Genomic DNA, 10,832 nt, shown 5'->3' with positions numbered 1-10,832 from the left:
GTTCCTAAGTTCGGTGGAGTCCCGGATCCAAGATGGCGCTCCCTGCTCCTGAGGCAGAGGGCTCCTGTGCAGGGCAGACCACTGTCCTCCGGCTCGGAGGGTGCCGGATGTCTGTGGCCCCAAAAGGGTGCTGCCTCAGCGGCTCTGTGGCTCCTGCCTGCCCCAGAAGCTGTCTGCCTCTGTGGTGCACACTCTCACCTGTGCAGACTAAGTTCCTAAGTTCGGAGGAGTCCCGGATCCAAGATGGCGCTCCTGTGCAGGGCGGACCACTGTCCTCCAGCTGGGAGGGTGCCGGATGTCTGCCATGAAATAATATTTTACACTCATATTATATCATTATGTAATATGAAATAATTACACCCTTAACACATTCAAAGGATTGACAGTAATAGTTCCTCACAGATGAATATAAACTTTGTAGTCTGGAAGAAAAGCCAAACATTAAACATTTATATTAGCCAGTGTTCTCCAGAGAAACAGAAGTAATAGTGTTCTTCAGAGAAGCATATTTATTAGGGAGAAATTGGCTTGCACATTGAAAGAGGTTCAGTCCAAGTCCAGCTTACTGTAGATGCAGGGAGCTGGTGTGTAACTTCAGGATGAATCTGGAGGGCAAATCCAAGAGAGCTGTTGGTTCAATCTGAGTAGAACAGTGGCTGTTATGGTTTGAATATAAAATTCTCCCTGTAGGCTCATTCATTTGAACATTTGGTCCCCAACTGGTGTCTGTTTTGGGGTGGGTCTAGGCCAGCAGAGGTGTGTCAGTGGGACTAGATCTTTAAAGTTTGTGGCTCAGGCCAATTCTTGTATGATCTTTGTTTCCTGGTTGGCATCATATAAAAACCAGCTGGTGCAAGCTCCTGCCATTGATGACTGATTTACTCTAGCCACCAAGTCTTCCTGCCTGACCCCAATAGGATATTCCCTCTGGACACAAGTGAAAAGAGGCCTCTGCTTCCGTGAATTCCTCTGGTCAAATATTTTTGTTTCGGTGATGAGAGAATTAACCAGCACCATGGGGAAAGAAGACAATCATGGCTCCCACTCAAGCACTGGGCCATGAAGATTTCCTCTTAGCCTTTTGGCTCTCATCAAAGCTACTGGAGATTGGTGGCCCATCCATCATACATCTACTGCTCTCTTCAGAGCATGAAATTCAAATGAGAATTTCATCCAGAAACACATACATATACACACATACAAGCATGTTCATGTGTGTGAGTGCACATGAGTGTATATACACACACACACACATACACACACACACACAGAGAAAGAGACACACACACAAACACAGACAAAGACATAAACACACACACACACACACACACACACACACACACACACATACACACAGAATAACGTTTATTCAAATATCTGGGCATACTAAATCCTGGCCAACCTGATGTCAGCAGTCAAAGGAAGCAAGGTAGATAGGTTTCCTCCTGTTTTGTCCACGTGCCTCTGTGGCTGCGGTGTAAACTTCAAGACATCTTCAAAATTCTTAATTTTGGTTCCTCAGAGAACATAAATTGTGGCACCAATGTAGGTTCTAAACCTCTCTGTCTTAGCAGGTGCCAACAGATTTATTTCTCAGGATAAAATTCTAAAGAGGCTATAAAAAGCTTAATGTAAACCAGGCATTATTGATAACCTGATACTTTCTAGTGTCATTATGATAGGTTTTTTTTTTTTTGAATTACATTATTTTTAATGCAGGGCATCAAACATATTTAATACTTATAAATAAAGAGCCGAACTCTGTTTTAATAGTTTTAAAAATATTGACCTTATTACATGATTCTTTCTTCTGAAATGGTGGTGAAAGTTTTGTCAACTTTTGTGAGAAAATTTTGTTTTCTTACTGTAAAGAATTATTTCTTTTAGTGTTTCTACTTTTGTGTATGCTTTCCTCATATTAGTATCCTGAAACCCTTCATAAATCTAATTCCTTTTCTTTACTCACCAAATGTGTTCTCTTAAAGACAAATGTGTGTTGCCCAAAATATTCTTGGATACGTACACATTTTATTTAATAACCACATATGAATAAAATGTGTTGGGATCCAATTTATACTGTTTCTTCCCATCTATTCTATCTCTTATCCCTCCCTATTTCATATTCTCTCCCCCCCTCTGTCTCTCTGACTCTCTGTGTCTGTCTGTCTGTCTGTCTGTCTGTCTGTCTGTCTGTCTGTCTGTCTCTGTCAGTTTAATACTGAGTCCATTTAGTGTTGCTCATATCTATATAGGAACAGGATGATCTACTGGAGTGTAGATAGCCTCTCAGGACCACATACTCTAAGAAATTAACCCTTCCTTCTTCAGCAGTCATCAACTGTCAATGGGTCCTCAGGGAAAGGTGGGACTTCAAGAGCCATGAAGAGTAAGCCGGTAAGCAGCATAGCTCGGCTCACTGGCCGCAGTATCATCAGGTTTCTTCCATGTTGAGTTTCTGTCCTGGATTCCTTCAGTGATGGAATACAATGTGGGCATGGGATGTGTAAGCTGAATAAACCCTCTCCTTGAAAGCTTGCTTTTGGTTATGGTGTTTCATTGTAACAATAGAAACCCTAACTAGGACATTTATTATTTATTATTATTTTTCCTTGTTGGGGTCATAGCCAGTAACAACAAAACAAAAACAAAAGAAATCAAAATACCTACAAACTGCTAAACAATGAAATAAAAATTCATTTCCTAATTCAAAACAAAAAGTAATTCCATGTGAATTTTTGTCCTTTAAAGAGTTTTATAGTTTTTATTCTATCTATCTATCTATCTATCTATCTATCTATCTATCTATCTATCTATCTATCTATCTTTTACTTCTCAATTGCTGCTCCTACTCCTGGTCCTCCTTTAACAGAGTCTCTCTCCCTAACCCCATTCTCTTCTCCTTTGAGAGGAAGAACCCCTGGCTGTCCCCCCACCTTGGTGGACAAAGTCTTTGCAGGGTTAGGTGCGTCCTTTCCTCACTGAGGCCAGACCAAGCAGCCCTGTTGGGAGAACAGACTCCACAATCAGCCACCAGCTTTGGGAACAGTTTCTGCTCCAGTTGTTGGAGGACACACATGGAGACTGAACTACACATCTGGCCCACATGTGCTGAGGGCCTCTGTCCGGTCCATGTAAGCCTATTGGTTGGTGGCTCATTCTTGAGAGTTTCAACGCGTCCTGGTTAATTGACTCCTTTAGTCTTCCTGTGGTGATCCTATTCCCTCCAGGGCCTTTGATTCTTCTTCTAGCTCTTTCATAAAAGTCCCCGAACTCCTAATGTTTGGCTGTGGGTCTCTGCATCGATTTCAGTCAGTTGCTAGGTAGAGCCTCTGAGAGAACAGTTGTGCTAGGCTACTATCTGCAAGCATAACAGAGTATCATTAATAGTGCCAGGGATTGGTTCTTGCTCATGTTACAGGTCTTGATTGGTTCTTGCTCTTGGGATGGTTCTCAAGTTGAGCTTTTTATTGGTTGGCCATTATGCCAGTCTCTGCTCTATCTTTGCTCCTGCACATATCGTAGGCAGGACAAATTTTGGGTTGAAGGTTTTGTGGGTGGGTTGGTGTCCTTATTCTTCCACTAGGAGTCCTTCCTGGATACAAGAGATGCCACTTCAGGGTCCATATAACCCACAGTTGGAGTCTAAGCTTGAGTCACCCTCTTAATCTCCTTTCATCCTCCCTCATCTAAGGCTGTGGCACTTCTTAGAGATGCCTTGGTCCTCCTCCCCCAGATTTACATTCACTCTCCAGGCCCTCTCTTTGGCTCTTCTTTCCCTGTTCCACTCTCCATCCCTTCTCCTACCCAGTTTCCTCCCTCCATCCACCTCCGATGACTGTTTTACTTCCTCTTTTGAGTAAGATCCAAACATTCTTCCTTGGCCCTTCCTTGTTAATTAGCTTCTTTGGGTCTGTACTGGTATCCTATACTTTATGGCTAATGTCAACTTACAAGTGAGTACATACCACTGGCATGTTGAACTAATGGCCAAATTATTGGTCTTTTTTATTTGACCATGATCTGCTTGGGGGATTACTACAAAGTTAGATGGAAATAACCATGGTACTTTTTACAGAAGGAAGTCTTTGAGAACAGTTTTGAGGAAGGCTCTTTTGACCTTGTTATCACTTAAACTTCTAGGTAATATAAGATTTAACTTACTGCTTTTATAAGAACACCTTTCTCTTCTTAATTGCCTATAACCAGAATAGTTATTGTTTTTAACACTGTCTGTAGACCTGTCCATGTTATTCCAAATGAAGTCATCTTGTGATATATGCAAGACTTTTTCTTCTTGAGTCTACCCCCACCCCACACCCCTATAGATATTGTTCAGATGTGAAGGTGAGGATACCAGCCTGAACTTCACTGCATGATGCTTCTGATTTAGAGAAAGGATGTTGGACTGGAATGGCTGTTACCTTTGTTCTGGGCTTAGAATTTTTGCTCTATAAATACACTTAGGTGAGAGTGATCAAGAGCTGTTATCTTTATCACACCATACCCAAGGTAGACATTCTATCATATGAGTAGGGCTTGGGTAGAAGACATTCCCAGATATCTCAGCTTTTCTTGCCTAGAAGAGTGATTTATAGCAGCACTAGAGAATATAAAAAAGTTGCAGTTCAGATCTTTAAGAGGAGACATGATTGTCTTAGACTCAAGGCTAATGAGGCAGATATGAACACTTGACTTCATGGCCACATCTATTTTGAGTAAAACTTGTATCATGCTAGCCAGGTACAGGAGAGGAATGTGTTGAAGCTCAAACATTACAGACTTACGTTTTCAGATAGAGATTTAGCAAATTTTCTCAATAAATGTGTCTTCAGATGCTGTATGATCTCCAAACTACTTCCAGAGTTGTTTTAAAATAAACAGTTATGGTTGTCTCACTGGACAGTGAAACTCCAGTGTTTCTTGTGCTGCAGTTAGTTCTAGATTAGGATTTCCTTGTCATTCTTAACTCCAAGATAAACTAGGAAGCTTAATTGGCCCTGGGAGATGAAATCCTAGAACAAGAGTTTTGGTGGTTATTTATTGCATCAGATTTATAAAAGAAAATCTCACAATGGTGTGATGCCAGGTAGGGGTTGGAATAGCTTGCCAAGCCATACAAGAGATCCTCCTACAAAAGTATTCTTCTGCCAGTCATTTCAAATTGAATTGTTATGTTTTGTACTGTCAGTATCTTCACTCATTAAATTATCTATCTCTTCCCTGTGGGCATTTTTGTTTGCAATCCTTCATAATGAAACATCTTGGAGTTATCTTAAACAGTATGACCTCTAACACAGTATATTTTGTTTACCAAACAGCTGCTTCTCACATTTGTGTTTGAGCTTCACTGTGTCTATGATTTTTGCTCCAGTACTTATTGCCTCAACTCATTCAGATTACTTAATGAGGGTCAATATTACTTAATGAGGGTTATCTTTTGTTCCACAAGGCAGTAAGTAGGCATTCTTCACTGTCTCCTTTTGAAGACCTTTCTGAGGATTTGCTTTGTTATTTTCTTTCACATCTCTCAGTTTTATAGAAATGTGTGCCTCCAGCTTTCTTGGCAGGCTGACCTTAGCAAGACCAGTAATGTCTCTTCTCTACCAGTAGCCCTCCTCACACCCTCTGAAGTCTTGACTACTATCCATCAGGGAAGACATTTCCAGCTTCCTTCAAGCTTGCGCTATATCATGTAACCAAAGTGTGTGGTATGTGCAATATGGTCTTATCTTATAGATCTGGCAGGCAACCAAGAGGATTGGCAGGAGCCTGTATTGTATTGGGTGTTACTGGGGTTTCTGTGCCTGTGGGGAAAAACAAATTTCACACCTGGAACTAGAAACTACATTCAGTAACCCCATGCTTCTAGGAGCAGCATCCTCTAGCTATGCAGCTGAACTCCCTCCAAACCATCTTTTGTGTATATATATATATATATATATATATATATATATATATATATATTGTATATATTGTATATATAATATATATAATATATATAATATATATAATATATATAATATATATGTGTATATATATATTAAATTTGGGTTACAAGATAGCAGACTTCCACATAGTAATGTTATTTCTCCTTTGCCATGATAACCTCCCCCCACCATGTCCACCTTTATCTTCTAAGTTTCATTGGCTTCTTCCTGCTTTATACTTTCCATTAACTTACACAATTTCCCCTCTTTCCTTTCCTTTTATCCACTTTCTCTTTTAGACATCATCTCCCCAGATTCTTTTCCTAGTTTTCTTAAGTTCTGTAGGTAGTCTATGCTAAACAGAACTAGAGAGTTGATGCTGGTATCTGCATATGAAAGACAATATGCAGTATTTGTTCTTCTGTGCTGTGCTTATCTCACTGAGGAGAAATTTTCTAGTTCTATTTCTCAGCAGATTTCATACTTTTTTTCCACCTAAATAAAATTCTATTTTGACACGAACTAGATGTCCAGTATATATTCAGCAGTTGGTGATTTAGGCTGTGTCCATTCTCCTGGCTAGCGAGGACAGCACTGAATATGGGTGTCCAACTGTGTCTATAGTATGACTTAAAATCCTTTAGGTAAATGTCCAGGAGTTGTATAGCTGGGGCCTATGTTTGTTTCATTTTTAATCTTGAGAACTCTCTAGACTGACTTCCAAAGTGTCTATCTGCACCAGTTTACATCACAGCATCAGCGTGTAAGGATTCTTCTCTCTCCATATCCACAGCAGTAGTTTGTTGTTGGTATTCTTCATGATGACCATTTTGATTGGGGAAAGGTGGAGTCTTAATGTAGTTTTAATCTTCTTCTCAGATTGGCTAGGTATATTGAGCCCTTTTCCATTTGTTTCCTAGCCACCTGTAATTCTTAATTCTTCTATTGAGACCTCTCTGTTTAGTTCTGTATTCCTTTATTTTTTATTAGATATTTTCTTTATATACATTTCAAATGCTATCCCGAAAGTTCCCTATACCCTCCCTCTGGTTTGCTCCCCTACCCACCCACTCCTGCTTCTTGGCCCTGGTGTTCCTCTGTATAGGGGCATATAAAGTTTGCAATACCAAAGAACCTCTCTTCCCAGTGATGGCCAATTAGGCCATCTTCTGCTACATATGCAGCTAGAGATATGAGCTCTGGGGCTACTGGTTAGTTCATATTGTTGTTCCACCTATAGGATTGCAGACCCCTTCAGCTCCTTGGGTGCTTTCTCTAGCTTCTCCATTGGGGGCCCTGTGTTCCATCTTATAGATGACTGTGAGCATCCACTTCTGTATTTGTCAGGCACTGGCATAGCCTCATATGAGACAGCTATAACAGGGTCCCTTCAGCAAAATCTTTCTGGCATTGTGCAATAGTGTCTAGGTTTGGTGGCTAATTATCTGTATTCCATTTTTGAATTGGGATGTTTGTTCCTACCTACCAGTGGAATAGTGGATTAACTTTTGTGGGGGTAACCAACAGTCCTTTGACTAGATTTTAGATTTACACTAACTCAGGAGACAACCACCAGGTGACAATGATAGGCCTTGAGAGGTTGTAGATCTGGTTTAAGAACTTATTGTTGTTTAACTAAACTGACCTAGCATCAAAGTGTCTTCTACACACCTCTGCCTGCATTCATAGACAAGCTGATCTTTTCCTGAGTTAGAGATATCTTTCCTTATATTGAGTGGTAATGAATGCAGAGACACATGACCACCCAAGAAGCTGAGAATAAATGATGACTGTGGGCTCATCCACAAACAAGATTTCTCCTCCAAGGCTCAGGAAACATGAAGGAAGGGGAATCAGAAAGTACATCAGAGCCAGAAGGTTGGGTGAATTGTACAATATCATTCTCTAGAGCTGTAATTAGTTTGCAATTGCTATAACTATTAGTTTACAACACATATTTGCACTAGGCGGATACAAGACTATATAGTTTAAATATATCAACAATCAGCTAAGAAGGGATTGGGGTTTGTAGAGTCCTGCCTTTTAGTGTGGAGCTATTAAGAGATTCAGGGAGAGCTTTGTTTTTACTTGTGTACCCACTGCTGAGTCTACTGGGATGCATACTCATGGTTATACAGATGGGCCTGATTTGTGGTGGGTCCAAAAACAAGACAAATATGAATGAGTGTGAGAGTGATTTGTCGGGAGGGGGGAGGTTGGACAGGATGATAGGGGGATAGGAATGAGGGGGGAAGGGAATGGTGAGTGTATACTATAGACACATATGAAACTGCCAATGAACAGCTTCAACTGAAAACAAATGATATGACTGTTCATATTGCCTATGTAAATTAAATTCTATTTAAATGAAGTTGATCTAGAAAGGAAATTAGTGATACAGGGCTACATATATGCAAAAATATTATATAGACATTATCTATTAAGTTAGAGAACATAATATTTGAATACAATATTTGCAACAGCTGTTAATCACGGCTGTATTTTCATGACATCGAAAACTTTCTTTTGTGCTGAAATTTCAAAATCTCTATCGCTAGACATTCTTCAAAATTTGACTGTATAATACACACTCGAAATACGTTGTTTTTGTTGCATAAGATATTTCTGAAAGGCTCAAACATTTTTTCCTAAGTTATTTAACTAGCATATGAAATTCTCCTTCCAGTAATCCAATTTTAATTCTTTAAAAATATTTATTCTGTTATAAATAATGAAGCAATATATTTGATGTGCAATAAAGCTGTGGGAGGTCTGAAGAGATAACTTAGTAGTTAAGAGCATACCCTGCTCCTGCAGAGGATTCAAGTTCAGTTACTAGAATCCATATGATGCAGATCACATTCACCTGTACATTCAACTCCAGCTTCCAGAGACCCAGTGCCCTCTTCTGGTCCCTGAGGGCACCTGCATTCATATCTACATACAAAACCCCCCAACACACACAAACACACTTAAACATAACTAAACGTTACAACAGTCAATGTTTCAAAATAAGTGAACACAATATAACCATTTATTTTCAAAACACTTGCTAACATTCTGTCTCATACTTTGTAGCAGCAGCAATCATAAATATTAGTGGTAAATTTATGATGTTTAGGTAATGACCTATTCAGAGCATACCAATTATTAGGCATGTGACAAAACCATTGATCCAAGGACCAGAGATTCAGATTTCAGTCTTGATGTATAGAGTGTCAAATAATCCAACCAGAAAAGGGCCCCAGCAATTTGATGTAGGAGTATTGAGAAATGAAAACAATTTCTTATGGGGAGACTTAAAGGCATTTGATATTATTCATGGACCCATAGTTCTCCATCAGAAAGATGAAAGATTCCTAATTCTGGAAATTGGATGGAATATGAAATCAGGTGAACTGTTTGTGAGCTTGTAGTCCATGATTTGTATGTCAAGGATAAGGTTTGGAGGAATGAATAAGAGTCTGGGCATTAGAATCATCCAGACAAGTTATTGAGGCCAGTCCTGCCATGTGCCAGATGTGTGACTGGGCCAGCATTGTCCATCTGTGAAACAGAGATAACAATAATGAGTTTGTTAAATGAAATGAGGACAAACATGTAAAAATAATTTAGCACAATGGCAGGAAAACAATGAATGGCAATAAAGAACAACTCTTACAAAGGCAATCAATCATCTGAACCATCCAAATCACAGCTGGGGTGATTGCTTGTACCTTGCCTGCCAATAGTCAGTCATGGGTGGAGAAGGGACTTAAGGGGCCTTATTCCTTCCTGGGGAACTACTGGCTATTCATGGACACTGGGAGAGGAGGAACCATCGCCTGTAGTTTTGAGCTCCTCAGGCTTCATGGGTTAGCTGCACACACACACACACACACACACACACACACACACACACACACACAGAGAGAGAGAGAGAGAGAGAGAGAGAGAGAGAGAGAGAGAGAGAGAGAGAGAGAGAGAGAGAGAGAGAGAGAGAGAGAGAGATGAATGTGGGCAAGGGACCTATAGGGAGTAGAGTTACTGAGGGTGGGAGAGTGGAGAGCAATCAGAAAGAAGTTCGGTTTTACTCTACTACTCATATTTTATAAACAGTGCAGATCACTAAGAGCAAATGCTTTATACTAAACAGAGAATTTCAAAGATGCCAGCATATGAACAAAAATACCCAGAGAAAATTTTATACGTCTCTGATTTAATGTACTTGAAGCTTGATGGCCCAATCAAAGCCCATTAGTTCTTTTCTCAAGTGCTTCGGCTCAACAGGAAGGCCATGGATTTTTCTGTTTGCTGACTTGAGACCATAATGAAATCAAGCATATCTCAAAAGATGTTGAGTGAAAGAAGTGGATTCATCCTTCTGGGATAAGAAGATTAGCTCTTTCTGCATGTGTAAGGAATGGTACTGTCCTGAGAAGTGTATGGACTGCTGTGGGGTAGCCATGTAATGTATTGTATCATGTATTGTACCAAAACACAGGGAAGTCAGTTAGAGCAGTGGAACAAATGAGGCTTTTGAACTGTAGCTATATCTGATTAATTTGAATTTAAAGAGCCAAATACGTAGAGTGGCTGGTATAGTGGTATGCTAGCTTCTTCTGACTGTAACAGATATTTTAGGTAACTTCCAAAGAGAAACATTTATGTTGGCTCCTGGCTGTGAAGATTCTAGTCCAAGATCAGTTGGCTGTTGCTGTTTGCCTTGTGGCAAGGGGTACAGTATGGTGGGGGTGACTGGTACAAGAAGACACTCATGTCATAGGGTAGAGGCAGAAGAGACAATGAGGAAGGGAATTATACTGAAGACTACAACTCCCTGTCGCTGTGGTGATCAGTCAGTACAGCACTTGCTGTGCATATTTGAGGCCATGAAATTGATTCTCAAAAGCCAGGTAAAAGAGT

This window comes from Mus caroli, chromosome 17 (genome assembly GCF_900094665.2).
Source record: "Mus caroli chromosome 17, CAROLI_EIJ_v1.1, whole genome shotgun sequence".
Lineage (NCBI taxonomy): Eukaryota > Metazoa > Chordata > Mammalia > Rodentia > Muridae > Mus > Mus caroli.
Note: the sequence above shows the minus strand (reverse complement) of the source record.